Source organism: Pteropus medius, unplaced genomic scaffold (genome assembly GCF_902729225.1).
Source record: "Pteropus medius unplaced genomic scaffold, Ma_sr-lr_union100, whole genome shotgun sequence".
NCBI lineage: Eukaryota > Metazoa > Chordata > Mammalia > Chiroptera > Pteropodidae > Pteropus > Pteropus medius.
Genome location: NW_024344370.1, coordinates 15,730,826 through 15,749,736, shown reverse-complemented (window position 1 = coordinate 15,749,736; position 18,911 = coordinate 15,730,826).

Sequence of the window (18,911 nt, the reverse complement as noted above, 5' to 3'; positions counted from 1 at the left end):
ATATACATGTGATATATATACATGTGTATATTCTATTATATATTATATATGTATGTATGTATGTGTAATAGAATGTAGCCATGTACATAATGAAATAATACTCAGCCATAATAAGATGAAATTTTGCCATTTACAACGACATGAATGAACCTTAAGGGTATTATGTTAAGTGAAATAAGTCAAGCATAGAAAGCAATAAAATTTTCTTACATGTAAAAGAAGCTATTGATTAAACACAATAATTATCATCAACATCATTGGTGCACTTAGACAATGAAGAAACTACAAAATAGTATCATTTGACAAGGCATATGAGTTCTAAAACATATGCACTGCAAGGGCTTAATATGAAAAAAATGCATTGTGGACACTTAAGAGCAGAGCATGCTAAGATCATTTAGATGTATTTTCATAGAAGATAAGGAATTGTCAAAACAAAAAACAGAAAAACAAAAAAACAAAACTGAGGCCCCTGCTTAATGTATCTGAGGTGAGAGCATACAATTGAATTTCTCTCCTTGGAAAAACTAATTAATTTTATTCCTGAAAGTAACCAGATTCTTTCTTAGTCACGTCCATACATTAGTCTATATTTCCCAGTGATTAAGAGAACAGACTGTAGGAGTAAGAGTCATCTAATTTGAAAATTTGCCTCAGATACTTACTAGTTATATAATCTTGCTAAGAGTTTTTTTTTTCTTTTTCTTATCTATAAATTGAAGAAAACAATTGTGTTTCCTTATTTGTGCTGTGAGAATTGAGATGATGTGTGTTCTTACAGTGCTCCATATACAATCATGTGTTGCTTAATGATGGGGATACATTTTGAGAAATGCATCATTAAGAAATTTTGTTTTCATGTGAACATCATAGAGTACACTTACTCAAACCTAGATGGCATAACTTAGTACATATCTAGGCTATATGGTATAGTCTATTGATCCTAGGCTACAAATCTGTACAGCATGTCACTGTATTGAATACTATAGGCAATTGCAATACAATGGTAAGTACTTGTGCATTTAAACCTGGAAAAGGTACAGTAAAAATATGGTATAAAAGATAAAAAATGGTACACCTGCATAGAGAATGAATGGAGCTTGCAAGACTGGAAGTTGCTCTGGGTGAGTCAGTGAGTGAGTGGTAGGTGAATATGAAGGCCTAGTACATTACTGTACACTGCTGCAGACTTTATAATCACTGTGCACTTAAGCTACACTAAATTTATAAAAATATTTTTCCAATAATAAATTAAGCAGCTTACTATAACTTTTTTACTTTATAAACTTTTTAAAATTTTAACTTTGTTGTAATAACATTTAGCTTAATACACACATTGTACAACTATACAAAAAATTTATATCCTTATTCAATAAGCTTTTTTCTAATTTTTAATATTTTTTACTTTTTAAACTCTTTTTGTTAAAAATTAAGACACAAACACACATTGCCCTAGGTCAACACAAGGTTAGAATTTTTAATATCACTGTCTTCCACCTCCACATCTTGTCTCACTGGAAGGTCTTCAGGGGTAATAAAGTTCATGAAGCTGTCATCTCCTATGATATCAATGTCTTTTTCTGGATTATCTCCTGAAGGACCTACCTGAAGCTCGTCTTGAAAAGGTATCTCTCTTTTCAAAAAGCACTGCAACATTAGGATGGCTACAATGTCACTAGATGATAAGAATTTTCAGCTCCATTATAATCTTTTGGGACTACCATCATATATATAATCCATTTTTACCACAATATCGTTATATGGGGCATGACTATAGTGCCTAGACGATGGTGAGCTCTCAATAAATATCAGTGTTTTCCACTGTTGCTGTTTATTACAAATAAAAGTATTTCTTTAATTTTATTACTTCTATATACCATGTGGAGAAATTACTTCATAAAGGAATTTCTTTTTATTCAACTATATAATAAAACTTTCAAAGAGAAAAAAATGCCCCATGGAGAAACAGGTTTAGGAAAAGCAACTATGACTATTTTAATAAATAATAGTTTCTACTCACTAATAAAAATTATTTACTAAAACAATGAAAGCCTGAATGCATTAGTAACTTAGTTCTCAAGTACGAGCTCTCTATATCTTAAATCTAAGTATTCACACTTTATTTTACTTCCTTATTTCAATGAACATCTATATTATCACCATAAGCTGAAAACTTTAGAGTTATTAATAACAGAATTCTACCTCAGCAAATTTTGTCTCTTTAATTTGTCTTGAATGTGTTCATATTTCTATATTTTCATTACTACAATTCAAGTCTACATAATTTTCCTACATAGTCTTGAAAACCAAATTCCCTTCTAGAGCATCATAAAGATATTTGTATTCATGTGTGTCTCTTTCTTCTAGAATCTAAGTACTATATTTTTATGAGCTTAGGTTTTAATTTATTATTATACTTTTTTTAGATTCGATATGTAAAAAAGATAATACAGTATTTGTCTTTTTCTGTCTGACTTATTTAACTTACCATAATGCCCTCAAAGTCCATCTTAGATTTCTTCGTGTTTCCCATATCAACAGCAGCCAGTTGCAGACACACACATAGTGTTGGTGTCAAGGCTGGAAGCAAGGAGTAAGACCAACTATGGGTTCACTGGCATCTGTGGGGTACCTAGTTGTTGGTGTGCATTGTCGTAGCTTCTGGGTCTTCCCACGATGGCATGGCAAGTGGAGTCCAGTAACAGGGGTCAGGCTATTGGCATGTAGGTGCACACCTGGAGGCAATAGTTGCAGGTGAGAGCAGAGATACAGGACATTGATAGTTAAACAGGGCTTGATCCAGGCCCATAAGCAGTTACAGGGCCCTTTGCTGTTGCTGTGTTCCTTCATGGCTGCACAGTCTACCCAGGTATGTACAAAGCATTGGAGTCTGGCAGATGTCAGACTGGAAGTGTGCAAGTGTATAGCAGAAACTAGCTCAGAGTTTGTACTCAGCAGTGGGAGTCAAACATGGGGACCTAGCTTGGCATCCTACACTTGCAGATGTCAAGGCCTGGGCTGGCTGCGAGTGTGCTTCCTGGGGTTGACATGACAAATGTAAAGAAATCTAAGATGGCTACTCTGTCCCGGAGGAATTTTTCCAACCTCCTCTCCCTTGAACACTACCTTCCCCACGCGCGCAAAACAAAAGACCGCCAAGTGTGTGGAAGTAATCAATGTATAAATGTACCTGCCTGCCTTTGTTTGGGGCTCAGACTCTGAAGAGTGACTCTGAAGAGCCCGCCGGCATAAATAAACCTCTTTCGATTCTTAGTTTGCTGAGTGCCGCTTGGTTCTTCCAGGTACACAGGCCAAAATCCGCAACAGGGTCTGCCACGGACCACCAGAAATCAGTGAGTTATAGGAAATACACTCTTTATTCAGCCAGCTGGGTCTGCCAGGGGTACGCAGACCCCAAATTAAGCAGCCCTGAAATGTAGAAGTACAAGGTTTTTAAGCCCTAAACCCCATTCTTCATCTTGTTTGAACACACAAGTCTATTTTTCTTCGTTTTACTAACTGTCAACCCACAGGTCTGTTGTGCAAGTGGGGGTACAGAAGCAGAAAGCTTATTGTTAGAGCATTATGTTCCCATGGGCGATAGCCAAGCAGTAATTTTCCAGTCAGCACATGTATATACCTGTGAATTGAAAGCTGGTGAATTCTGCAGGGAGTTTATACACAGTTGAGATAATCTGTCCCTTTTTCACTGACAAAACTTATTAATTAGGTTTGTCTACAGAGCAGGTGACTGAGACCTTCAAGCCCTCTTACTGTGTAGCTGCTACTAGTATCTCCTACTCTTCTTCCTTGCTCCTAGCAGTCCCTATGGTGCGTCAACTTTGCCAGTCCTGGTGGGGTGAAACTGAAGTGAGACCTTTGTGCCCTGAAAGGCTATGGAATCTGACTGCTCATCCTGTTCTTCCTTTCCTGAGGAAGGAAAATCTTAGCTATGGAGTTCTCAATTGGTGCTATGGAATTAATGTAGGAAGGAGGCAAGAGAATTAAAAATGTTAATCAAGGCAGAATCAGAGACTGCAATATGCTGATCAGCCCTGCAGCCAGGCCAGGGAGGACACCTTCTGAACAAAAGAATATTTCTGCTGGGATTGCTAACAATCCATTCCCCACATCTGTGGAGGAGAAACAGGAACCAAGAGTGATTCCCTAGGGCTAAAACCATGGGGAACCTAAGGATTAAAGGCTGGGAACTGCCAGCAGGCCTTTCACTCTACATATTCTCACTTTTTCAAGCTATATACTCTTTCCCTTCCTCACTGTATGTCCACATCAAAGGAAATGGGAACTAAAGAATGACATAAACTAAATTCCTTGAACACTCAGGGTCCCTCTCAGTGGCTTTACTCTGTCCCTCTCACTGTCCTTCTCACTCTGCCTCTGAGAGGAAACTACACTCTGTCGGTGGAGCGTTACCCCTTTTCTAAGAAACTTTCCTTTTGACTTTGGCGTGTGTGTTGAATTCTTTCTACACTCTCAGCCAAAGGACCCTTCTCTTCTCTCAGTGCAGGACTTGGTCTCCCCCACAATCAACTCGGGGAAATTTGTGCTGTCCTGCATCAGAATGATGCACGCAAAATGAAGCTGTTTTCCTTTCCTTTTTGTGTGATTATTCTCAGGTTTTTGTTCCACTGTGTTGCAGAATTTCTTAAGTGGACTCCAGAGTTCGCCGAGACCTGTTTTCATTCATGGATAGCTGTCTGATTATGGATCTTTGTGGGAGGACAGAGGCTGGAGTCTTCTATGCTGTTATTTTAGTGATGTCACTGTCCACGTGCATTTTAAAAGGAAATTCATCACAAAAATATATTTTCTCTCAAAAGGAAATCTCTGAACTATTTATTAGTCTTTCTCCTGTAAGTGCCTTTTTGAAAACCATTATATCATACATGAGTGTTTTAAATATGTACAGTTGAGCTAAATTTATGCAATAAAGCAAGCTAACACTAGCTATTAAATATAACGCTAAATGTAAATATAAAAAATTTCCTCTTATTTCTAATTTTATTGAGTAGTGTGTGTCATAGTAGCTACAAAAAGTTATCTTAGAATACATTAGGTTAAAAAATTCTGTAAATGGTAATTTGCTTAACTCTAAAGCTCAATTTTATCAATAGTTTCAATTCAATAACAAAGAAGCCAGGGGAGGAAAAAAGTGCTCTCGAATAATAAAAATATGTATTTAGGAATGCTCAAGATAAATAAATCATTTTAATATTTGGAATCAACATAAAAATAAAATTTGATATATTGACAAAATAATATGAACAAATATTGGACATATGTCCTATTACTTGGATAGTGACAGCTAATGAATAATGAATTTAGAAATAAAAGTATAATGAACTGTAGAAATTAGGTTAGCATTTTACATATATTAATTTTAACGGTTTTATTTAGCAACATGTAAAAATATAATCAATATAAACTCAAACGATACAGTATGTTCACAAATATATATTTGCATTTTATATCTAGGTTGTTTTATAATAGAAATTTGGTATATACTCAATGATTCTGTTTATCTTATCAAAGGGTGAGTTGGTAATGTTTATTTCTTCCCAGAAAGTAGGTGAATTAGAAGACGTAATGGAACAGATAGATCTTCACTTCTTTAAAATGACTTTTTCTGTTCTCTGTCTCCTAGATTTAAAATGGCCTTGGGCTCACTTGCTTGTTTTCTTTCCTTAGCCTCTGAATATTGCATGACTACTCCTTCAATCATTAAGCCATTAGGTCAGCATCAAACAGTCTTAGGAACAAAGCCTCAGGTCTGTTGACCACAGAAAGAGTTTCAGTCAAACTAAAGATAACATCTTGCAGTTTCACACTCAGGAAGGCTAACAACCCTATCAGTATCCTCTTGAAATCAGAGAGAACAATGCTATGGCCGACATCAGAACCTGATGCAATGATCAAATGCCTCCTACTCTAGCCCTGGCAAATCTGTAGAGCCCACAACCCAACTCCCTTAGTTACCATGACTAAGAGTTTTCCCCTATATAATCTATCCATCCTGTGGAGGCCAAGGAGAAGCCAGGTCTTTGAGCGTTGGCTCACCTGTGTCTCCAGGCTTCACTCCATTTCTTTAAATAAACCTAAATTTTTTTTGCTGCAAACTCCTGTCCATGTCTCTTTTGGCAATTGATGTGTGCAGGCAAAACGAACCCCTTAAGTTTGATAACAAAGATACTAAAATAAAATGTTTGATTTTTTCAAATTCCTTTCTTTTCTTAGATTTTCATTGGATTCTCAAAGTTATTTTTTCATAGATCAATCTTTTACTCAGTCTAATATTAAGGAGTCTTTTTTATCTAAGAGAAAAAGTTGCTTACTGTGATTGTGGTGCCTCCTATATGTATTAAGCATGATAGGTCATCTGTATAAGTAACATTTCTTAACCAATAATGTGAGGCAAGATTGTCTACTGAGATTTTAAGTGGTATTGATTTCCAAACTTTTTCTTTACATATATGTGGATGAATCTTAATTATATAGCTTAATGCATTTTTATATATGTATAAATGCATTCAAACACTATCCCATTTAAGATGTAGAATATTTTCAGTAACTGAGACGTTTCTCTCATTTTCATCTCAGGCACTAAATCTCTCAAAGTAACAACTATACTGATATCCATAGGTTAGCTTTGCCTGTAATAGTTGATCAGTGATGCTTTCAAAAAAAGATCTTCATCGAAAGGGGAAAATATAAAAGTTGACATGTAAGTGGATCCATTTTAACATGGAGACAGAGCAGCCATTCCAGAGGAACTGTTACAGAACATCACTTGTAAAATTCTTAATCTTTTAGCAGGAAATGAAATGGGACATCTCTTGCAGAGTTAATCTTTTTAGTAAACCTAGTTAAGTTTTCTTCTCTCCTTTGGGAAAAAGGCTCTCTCCCTCAAATCTTGATAATTGCCCTGGTGACTCAGATCCTCTGGCTATTGATAAGGGTCATAAGCCCATTGTTAAGCAGAAATGGTGTTAGGCCAGGCAGGGGCCTTAGAGTCTGGAGGGGGAGGGGACTTTAAACCAAAAGTCTTTCCTTTTACTCTTTAAGAAACATATTAACCAAGCCTGTTTCCCTTTACTCAATTAATAGGCAAATCAGTAATAGAAATTAATAGATGTATGATTTAAATAACGAGTTTGTATCTTCTTTTCCTTGTCTAGGGACTGAGGTGACACTTCAGCAGGAAACCCAAGACCACACCCTGAGTGAGGCAGAAGGGGAAAGAGCTCCATGAAACCCCTATAGGCAGGGACTACTGCCCATTCTCAGCAGGAAGCAAATACGGAAGAAGAGACCTCCCATCCCTCAACATCCATACTAATAGTAAGGGGGTTCATAACTCTTAGAAAAGAGGTAGGCAAGAAAGTTAGGGGGTTTCGGTACTGCCGGTAAAGACACTGAGGTCATCCTATCCTAGAAAGGGTCCACCTTAATCCGCTCACAATTAAGCAAGCCAGAAGGCATTTTTTAACTCACACAAAGAAACCAGTAGGCAGAGATTTAGGTACCAGTTTAAATTAAGCCAGTCACTCGCACCTGCACAATGAAGACCCCTAACGACCTTCAACTCACCTGAGTCTCATTGTACCATCATTATAATATGCTGCATAGGCCCAGAAGTTCATTAATATCATTATAACAGACTGAATTCTGGGAACAAACATGCACAGAAAGCAAAATGATGAATCACTGAGTCCTGTCAATCTTAGTTGTCAATCAAGGAAGCCCACTCTAAGTAACCACCCACAGCAAAAAGGGATAAAAACCCTGACGTTTTTGTTACTAGGCCTTTTGAGCCACGCTTCCCTTGCTCAGGACCGCTTCCATTTCTGGAAGTACACTTTCCTTTCTAATAAAACTTTTCTTTTCTACTGTATTTCAGTGTCTTGCTCAATTCTTTGTTTGAAACATCAAAAACCTGGACAACACGCCGGGAGAGGATCCCACTCTCTGGTAACAGAACTACCTTGTACATCTTGCTCTTTAAAACTTTGGACTGTTTGAACTGGGGCAGACCTCTGGACTGGGCCAAACTAACATTGTCTTATAAATAATTGTTAAAGCCAGCAGGAAGGCAGAAATCCTGACCACAAGGACTGATGATTATGGACTCTTCTTTCTGAAGACAGAATCAGTAACTAATGACATATAGCTAAAGAGTAACTCAGGTTCTTAGCATCAATAGAATTTTTTCTTCTTCTATACATGTAATTATTTCTTTCCTTTTCTCATAAAAACAAACAAACAAACAAACAAACAAACAAAAACTCTTGCCTTCCCTCTAGAATAAGGACACTATTTGAGTTTCTACCTAAACCTTGCTGCCTGAATTGCAATCCTTTGATCCCAAATAAATGCTTATTGTCTCTCATTTTAGGTTAACAGGATTTTCTAATCGTGTTGCTCCTATTATTTCTATTAATTTCACTGTGGTTTGAATATACTGTTAATCGTTGTTGACCTTTGATATTAGTTGAGACCTGCTTTATAACTGAGTTTAAGGTCTATTTTGGTAAATCCTTCATATATCTTTGAAAATAATATTTAATTTGCAAATATTTGATTCAGTATTCTGTTTATATTAATGAGCACAAGCTACATTATTGTTCAAATGTTTGTTATTACTAACATTATATGTACTTTTTCTACGATTTACTGAAAAATGTGTTAAAATTCCTAAATGTGATCATGAATATTTTGCTTTAATCTAAATTTTGCTTCATATATTTTGAAGTTTGTTAAGTATGTTTATATTTACTATCATATCTTCCTATCAAAATGTTTATTTTATTGTTATAAAATATATCTTTTTATTCTATGTTAATATTACAACAACTTCATTTTGGTTTACTGATAACATAATGTAACTTTTTCTGCCATTTGCCCTTCAATCATTATGTTTTATTTGGAGTACTTAGTCTTTTTATATTTACTGAAATTAATAATATGTTTTTACTTAATTATTTATTTTTTTCTTTCCATGTGTCTCATCTCTTTGTTATGGCGCGAATGATTCTGAGACCCACGGAGCCAATTGAGATTAATTATGAGCCTTTATTAGCCAGCCGGCGACTGACTCTCTACCACGCAGGGTCAGAGGAGATCAGCCCCGAGCTTCCAGAGGAGGCAGCTTATAAAGCTTAAGACCGTATCCTGGTGTCTTCTGAACAAACAAGCAAGCAGATTACAGAAAGCAAATGTTGCCTGTAAACGTTTTACACAAAGACAAATGTTTCTGGGGAACTCTTCAATCAAACAGAGCCTAGCAGGCAGTTTCGTTATCTTCATCCTGGTGGCTGTCAGTGCTTTCCTGGGGGCTGGCACCTGAAGATATTACTTCCTTGTGACTGATTTATTGGAAAGTTTTTCACTCCTACAGTGGTGAGAAAATTTAATTGCAATATTCTTCAGAAATAAATTTTAGTACTTCACTTCAGACGTGTTTCTTTTCTGGCCTAAGAGTTATTAGAATTAGTGCTTATGTTGTTGATGATATTTTAGTGTTAAAATATAGGTTATAATATAGCTTATAAAACTTTACTTTCTGAAATTTCATAATTTGTGGCATACAACATAGATTTTGTAAACATGTTAGTATTTTTTAATATGTCCTATTTTGTGAATACAATAGTTCATTTTAACTATTATGTCAAACTCATTGTTTTTATTAATATCTTTCATATTTCACTTATTTTACTTTTTGTTTTCTTAACTTGCCAAATTCTTAAAAAGACCTATAAATGTATGACCCAATATTTATGGTTTTGTAATATTTTCATGTCTTTCAAACACTTTCATTTCTAAATGTGTACATATATTCTAATGATGTGTTATTTGCTGCAGAAAAAAATATTACTCAATGTCTTCTTTGTGGAGTGCTACTCTTAATAATGTAATAATTGCTAAATTATACATTAACAGTGTTTTGTCTTATATCCTGCTACATCTTATTTTTAAAGTTCATCCTTGCTTACCTTTTGCTGTAATTATTGGCATTTCTTTACCAATACCTTATTTTCTGACTTTAAGATGACATTTGTTTTAGTCATATCTTTTATAAAACTTGTGTAGATTAATCTTTTTTAAACTAAATACAAAGATTATTTATCCTTTAATATGAAAGTTTGGCTCACAGCCTTTTATTGTGATCATAATAACTTTTTTTTTTCCTTACTCTGTCAGGGACCAAGACCACCCCAAGGTTTGAAGATTCACAGGACTCAAAATACAGTCATGTTCATGACTAAAGTTTATTATAGAAAAATAAGAAAAGAAAAATGATATACATACTGAAGCCTAGAGAAGTCCTGGTGCAAGCTTCCAATAAGATCTCTTCCAGTGAAGTTATACAAGAAATCCTTAATACACCCAATAGTGAGTTGTGTGGTAATGTGTCATAAATGTCTACCAAAGAAACTCCTTAGAGATAAAGTGCGCATGGTTTTTATTGAGGAATGGCCACATAGGCAGCCTCAGCCTAACACTTAATAAAACTTACAAACTCCAAGAAGCAAAGCAGGTATGTAACATAAAGAATATCATTTGCACACTTTTGGCAGGGTGAACCACTCTATTAGTTCTGAAAATGGTGAGAAACCCTCTCAAAACAACAGTTTCCAAGATACCTACTGCAGGCCAAACTTGTAAGCAGGGATTTCTAAGAATAACCTATCTTAATCCTGCTATGTTCCTTCTTTTCTGCATATTTGCTATATTATTTTATATTGTGACTTTATGATATTATTGCACTTTTTTTATATTAATCAAGTTTCTTTATTTTTAAAGGTTAAAAAAACTACCTACATTTCATATGTATTCTACTACTGATTACCTTTTATATTTTGACCAATATAATATAATATATAATTTATTAATGTAAATAATTAAAAAGTTCTTGGGACCTCACCTTTTATTTCCAAAGAAAAAGGTGAGATATTTTATGATGATATTACTCAGTCTCCGTGTCCCAACTCCTACCTCCAAATTAACAAAATCTGTTTCAGTTACAGGTTTCCCAGTTACCATTATTTTTTTTTTCTTCTTTTTTGCATCACATATTTTTTTTCCAGTGTAACCAATGATATTCAGATTTGGCAAGTCTATTAGTCATAGGTCAGTCCTCACCTTGTTAAACCAATAGCAATATCTAATATTCCTTAAATCATTTACATAACTTGGTATCATGTGTGGTCACTAAAACCTCTGTTCCATTATGTCTACTGTTAGTCAGTGACCTGACAGATTTCCTTAACTACCTGAATCCCCCCCAAAAAAAAGTTCTCTGTCTTTAATTTTTTCAACAGATGCTATCAGAAAACCTGGTCCAGCCCAATTGATTTAAAAAATTCCCTGATAGAGTAAGGAAAAGAAGAAAATTCTGTCAGTCCCTTATTTACCTGCCAGACAAATCAAAACACAACACTGATTTTTGGAAGGCAAAGTCTTTATTGCCCACTTTGGCATCTGCAAGCCATACCAGAAATTCAGGCCACCATCCACACAACTGACAGCTCTGGGTTTGAGAGTGGTGATGGTATCTGTTACATGAAATGCTGAAATTCGCCAAAATTAAACAGTCTCTTCTTCAAGCATTCCCCTAGACTCTGCATGTGTTCAACCAGACTTCAGAGTTCCAAAACACTTTACTCTAATAGTTCTTACCAGCTCAATGATTGTTTTAGTAGAGGTTCTATTATATCATCTCACATGACATCACTGGCTAATTGGTTGCTTTAAATTTTTGATAATTATGAATCGTTACTATAAAAAATTTTGTCCAGGTTCTTGTTTGACCATAAGTTTATAACTAATTTAATAAAATTAATGAATTAATTAAATGTAAATATTTAAAAGCATGAAAATACAGCGAATCAAAATTAGTGAGATGCAATAACGACATTCATCAAGTTAAATTTATAGCATTAAATGCTTAGATTAGAAGATAAGGTCTAAAATCTATAATCTAATCTTTCACCTTAAAAATTATAAAAGTGAAGTAAACCCAAAGTAAATAAACTAATTTTTTTAAAAAAGAAAAATCTGAAATAGAATATAATAAGCAATATAAAATTCAAATATATATAATGTTTTTTAAAAAGGATCTACAAAATTGGTAAACTTTTTGCTGAATGGATCAAAAAGAGAAGATATAAAATATTAATATTAGACATAAAAGAGGGCATCACAACTGACCCTACATGCAGTAAAAGCTAATGAGGAAATATTAAAATTTACCCTCTAGGCAAATCAAATATTGACAAATATTATAAATACTTTAAATATTATAAGTTTGATAACTAAGGTGAAATTGAAAAAATATCCTTACAAATCACAGAGAATCAAAACTAGCTCAGAAAAACCTTAGTAACCTGAATATTCTTATATCAAAAGTAATGAATTCCTTAACCTTTTAAAGGTTAAAAATCTTCCCACAAAGAAAGCTTCACACCCAGAAGTCTCCACTGGTAAACTATTCAGAATGCGTAAGGAAGAAACCTTTGTGGTATATACATATAGTGCATTACTATTTAGCAATAAAAAGGAACAAGTTACTGATACATGTAATAGCCTGGCTGGATCTCAAAAGCATTATGCTAAATGAAAGGATGTAGACAAAAAAGACTTTATGTTTTTTAACTTAATTTATGTAAAACTTTAGAAAATGTAAAACTATAGGGACGAGAAAGCATATCAGTGTCTGCCAAAGGCTGAGGGTATGAGGAGATGATTGACTGCAAACGAGCCTGAGAGAAACTTGTGGTGATGGAAACATTCTATATTTTGATTGTGGTGGTGGTTATGCCACTAAAGACAGTTGTCAAACATGTTGACCTGTACAGTCTAAATGGGTGCATTTTATTGTATATGAATTATATGTCAAGCTGATGAAAGATAATTTAATATCAACTCTATAATTCATATACATTTTATCGCTTGCTGATTCAAACATTAATTTTAAAAGTAATGTGGTAAAAATGAATTATACTATGCCATCTAGTATCTAATAATAAGAGACCGAAGATTATATATATACACATATGTTAATAAAAATGAGTCAAAAATCTAATAACTGGGTGAGAGAGTGAATAAGGTGGAATGAAAAGAGATGGAAGCTAAATTTTTCTAAATGCACCTGGTTTTGTAGATTTGACTTCAGAACTATGCAAATGATTTAAAACAAAAATAAAGCATCAATGTTTAAAATCAAAAGCAAAAACAATTAAGTAAATATTGACTTGTAACTTTAAGATATCAGTAATTTGACTACAAATCTTTACTGAGATGTAAACTGAGAACAAAAACAGGAAAAAAATCTGTAAGGAAATCTCAAACTCTATGTATTAGTTATTTTATTAGCAATAATAATATTGTTACATTGAAAAAGTGTACAATAGAATAAAGCAAATAAGCAAAATAAGTCATTGGCAGTCAAAATGATCACCATAAGAGAAAAATAAAAATGAAAATGAGAATAGAAATACACTTATAATATCAAAGAACTTAAGCAAAAAAATATGCTCTCAAATTCTAAATGTGAATTGGTAGTATCAGCATGAACTCACAAAATATTTTCTCTGAGAGAAATTTTAAAGAGTATTGTCTCTAGCTCTAAATACTATTTATAACTAAGAAGAACCAGATCTTCTTGGAAAGACGAGCCTGTGATATTTTGTCATACAGAAAACAAGGAAACTTAAAAAACAACAACTGGGGAAAAAGACTAAGGAGCCATATTTGGACTTTTTCCAAATCTTTTAAATCCATGAGTTCATGATCACACACACAAACACACACACATATTAATACAATACTGTTGGATTGTTCTACGGAAATCAATCATTATTTAGAAAACCATAAAAAATAAAAAGACAAGCAGTTATTCCCTCTTTCTCAGATAGTACTTAATGGTAATGAAAGGTTTTGAGTAATTTTTTTCTAAAACTACCCCAGTTAACCAGAAGAAAAACTGAAATCCCTAATAAAATAACATCTTTTAAATTCTCCCAGGTATTCATGCTCTATGCTCTATTAATGAAATGGCATTGTTAAGTGGTAGAAAGCTGATTTCAGTAATTAGAACACCTAAATTTTAATTCAGCCCAACTTTTCCCCTTAATAAGCCAAGATGCATTATCTATTGCAGCTTTAGTATCCTAAACTATAAAATATGTGTGAGATTAGATCATCTTTTTTAATATTAATTTTTATTTTTCAATTATAGTTGACATACAGTATTATATCAGTTTCATGTGTACAACATAGTGATTAGACATTTACATACCTTACCAAGTGATCACCCTGGTAAGTCTAGTACCCATCTGACACTATACATAGTTATTATATCATTGACTATGCTGCACTTTACATCTGTACTATTTATAACTAGAAATAATTTAAAGGCCCTTTAAAAGAAAACAAAAAAAAAACTGAAGGGCTCAGATATTTCATGAAGGGAATTAGAGTTTGGCCACCCCCAAAACTGTGGCATATTGATTTTAAGTTGGTTATTAAGAAACAAAAGACTCAGAAAGAACCTTTGACCCTCTCCCTTTTCCTGTCCAAGAGATTCAGACAGAAAAATCTGCTTCAGTAAGGAAATCTTAGGATGTTAGCTTTAGCCTAATTTGAAATAAGTATAGTAAATAAGAAGACTTCGGGCAGTGGCCTGTGTCTCATCATTTCTAAATTACCTAGCAAGACTTGCCTGCCATTCATGTTCTTTTCTTCCTAAACTACCTGTAAATTGCACATTTTCAGTTCTGAAATCTAAAACTCCATTTCCCCCCTTTTCTCTTTTGTCCAAAATGTCTTATATACCCACTGTTGCCTCATTGTCTTTAGAATTTTCATACTTATATAAATTCTCCATGTGCATTTATTAAAATTTAATTTTCTCCTCTTAACCTGTCTTTGTTAATTTGGTTATTAGCCCAGCTAGGAAAACTTAGGAGGTGGAAGAAAAAGTCTTATTTTTTAGCCGCCACATTAAGAATGGATCATATTCTGTTTTGTACATGTATAACAGTAATTATACAGTTGAATTAAGTTGATTATCTACATAATAACCATTAACTTAATATTACTTTATTGACTCAAATTGATAGAGAAAAGGTTGAAATAAAATTTATATAAAGTTATATCATAATTTCTTCTCTGCATTTATTTCAGCTACAAATAAAAGAAATACCTGATTTATTTAAGTTCTATACTAGACAAAACAAGATCAATGTCATGTGACTTAAAATCTAATTTCAACTATACTATTAATTTTTTGCTGGACCTAGAACAAGTTGCTTAGCTTCACTGTATTTTACTCATTTTATCTTAAATTTATAGTATAAGAATTACTATCAGAATATGGTGGCATAAACCTGTTTTCCCTACTCGTCCCCACTAACCACTATAAGACTTGTAAATGGGGCAAGAGGCAACCAAAGACTACTACAAAAGGTGATAAGAAAGGAAACTGGTTTGGGATCCCCAAACTGAAAGAACGATATAGATGACAGTGTGTTTTGTGTCCTTTCACACAACAGGAAGGCTATGAAACCAAATGTTCTTATGACTGACCAAATTTAGTTTTGATTCCCAGCTCCAAAAATCATCTCTCTTTTTACAGCCCTCACAGACCTTGCCTCTCTTCTGGGTAATCAGCAACCTCCAAAGCAGCAGAAGACGTAACTGATGGTCATCAGGTTTGGACCTCTGTCACTCTAAAGATAATATTTTGACCTAAATTATATTTCAACTCCTTCAGGTAGAACAACCCCCTGACTACTTTTCCATGAAACCAGACAGAGAGTAGTCAGAATAGACCTTAGAGCTGTCCTCAAGATTAGAAAAATTATTTACTGCCCTTTCCTCACCTCCAACCAATCAGCTCCCAGCATGACCCCGAACTCCTAATTCACATAGTCTTGTGATTTTGCCCTATATAATCTGTAGCTTACATCATCGAGGAGTTGGGTCTTACAGAACATTATCTCCCCTCACTCCAGATTGGCCAATTCAATATTAAATTATCTTCCTTTCCATACAGCAAACTCCTGCTTGTGTATTTCTTTTAGCCAGTGCGTGCAGGCAGATGGATTCAAATATTGGGTCCCGGTAACAGCTTCCCAGAGGTGTTTCCCAACCTTAAATCTACGGACAGATAACAACCCAGATCAGTTCATTTCTCCAGCATTCTCTGTAATGAAACCAGGTTCCTCTGACAAAACAAGTCAAGCCTGGTAACACTGGCAAGGGGGATTGACTGGTTAATTAGGAGCTTAACAAAAAATAAGAGGCCAGAGGAAGCACTCTACTCCCTCACTTAAAGTCACTGGGGTGGGCTAGCTGGCTGAACCAGCAAAAAGGACACAGCTAAAACAAACGACCTAGTCTGAGAAGCTTTGCTATACTGGAAGCTTGAGACTCTCCTCCCCTGCCCAGAGACACCCACTAGGGCAAGTAGGCAGAATAAGGAAAACGGACTCAGTCTCAGCAAGCAAGATAGTTAGATAACCCATTTTATTCCTATAGGCCTGAAACTCTCCTCTCCTGCCCAAACAGATGTGAGCAATAAGAGACAAGAAAAAGGGACTCAAATCATATGTAGGGGTTTTATTTTCTTATCCTTTCAGCCACTCTATCTTTTGGTTGGAGCACTTAATTCTTTTCCATTTAAGGTACTTATTGATAGGAGTGTAGTTGTTACCATTCTTTATTCATGTTGTTGATACATGTTTTCTTCTTCTTAAACAAGTTCCTCCAACATTTCCTGTAATACTAGCTTGGTGATGATAAATTCCTTTAGCTTATTTTTGTCTGGGAAGCTCTTTATCAGTCTTTCAACTCTAAATGATAGCTTTGTTGGATAAATTATTCTTGGTTGTAGATCCTGGGTCTTCATCCTGCCAAATATTTTTTTGCCAAGCCCTTCTGTCCTGCATAATTTCTTTTGAGAAATCAGCTGCCAGTTTTATGGGTTTTCCTTTATGTGTAATTATTTGTTTTTCTCTTGCTGCTTTTAATATTCTTTTTTTTTGTATTTAACCTTTGGCATTTTAATTATGATGCGTCTTGGTGTGGGCCTCTTTGGATTCCTGATTTTTGGAATTCTCTAAGCTTTCTGGGGTTTATGTTCATTTCCTTCACCAGGTTGGGGAAGTTTTCCATCATTATTTCTTCAAACAGCTGTTCATTATCTTGATTTTCTTCAGTAATGCCAATTAGATGAATATTTGGAGCCTTAATAGTGTCCTATATCCTACTTAAATTATTTTTATAGTCTTGGCATCTTTTTTCTTGCCATTCTGATTGAGTGTCCAGATTGGCTTTCCTGTCCTCTAGATAGGGGATTAGATCCTCTTCTTCATTCACTTTGTTTATTCCTTTGTTGATTCCATTTAATATACTTCTCATCTCAGATGTATTCATTTCAGACTGGTTCCCTGTTATAATTTCCACTTTCATTTTTATGTGTTTTTTTTTAATCTCTTTGTTAAAGTTCTTACTGAATTTATCTACACTTCCCAAAAGTTCATTGAGCATCTTTATAATCAGTGTTGTGAACTCTGCATCTGTTAGATTACTTGACTCCATTATATCTGGATCTCTGTTCTCTTCTCTCATATGGTTTCTGCTTCTTTGTCTTCCCCTTTTGGCTGCCTTTTCCATGTCTGTTCCTATGTACTAAGCAAAGCTCCTAAGTCTCCTGGTCTTATTAGTGTGGATTTGTGAAGTAGGTGTTCAGTGGCACAGTCCTGAGAGGTTCAGCCGCCTCTACCCTTCCAGGGCCACCTGTCAAGATTCAGCAAGCAATCCACAAATGCTGTGCTTCTAGTTGCCTCAAAAGGCCACAGCAGAAAACAAGGCCAGCTGCCTCCAGTGTGAGTCTAGGCACTGCTCAGCAAGGAGTAACTGACTCGCTGAGAATAAAACTGGATGTGGCTTGGGTGGGGCCGTGAGTTGGGGGAGGTGGGGGCTTCAGGGAATCCTCTGGGCAGAGCAACCTCTGTTATCCAGTTTGATGATGTCATGGCTATGATAGTGGGGGAGGGTTCAACAGGGAACAATGGATATCACAGGTACTTTTGTACCCAGCAAGTCTCACCTCAGCCCTCACGCAGACAATGTCTCCCTTTAAGTCCCTGGTGCCCCCTGCGTGCAACCGAATCGTCACTGGTGCTCAGAGCGAGCAGGTCTGTCACCACAAAAATCCACTCGGGGATGCGGCCCCTTTAAGAAGCTTCTGCTGCTGCCGCAGCCTCCATTTCACTGAGCCGCCTGGGACCGGGCAGCCCCGCGTCCTTGCCCCGTTCTACCTTCTGCCGTTGCAGGGTGATTTCTTGAATTTCTCCCTAGTTGCTTGATTCATTCCTCTATATCCCAGGAGATTTTTCCTGCTGCTGCTCCTTGTTTCTGTCACAACTTTCATTTGGTTGCCAGAGGGATGAACAGAGCCTCTGTCATCTATGCCATTTTTTTTTTTTCTATCCAATGGTGCATTTTTTAAAGAACTTCGAGAACTCATCTAGGTAAATTCCAATTCCTAGGTATCATTCATATTATATTCAGAGTTGATGGTGGTAATGCAAAGGGTTGCTGATTTTAGTTGCAACTTTTTGTACAAGGGATGGATAGATTTATAAACCTTTTCCTCACTGTCTTTTTCTCTAAAGTAAAAACTAAGAAATTATGTACCAAATCTATGCATATTTTATATTACATACATTTTTTGTGCTTCTTAATTATATATTTTAAGGTGAAAACAAAACAAAACAAAACATGAGATTTGAGGACCATAAGGTACCATAAGGATTTATCTTGGTTAAATTCTTATTTTGAAGATGGAGAAACAGAGACATACTTTTTCCAAGGTCATAAAGAAA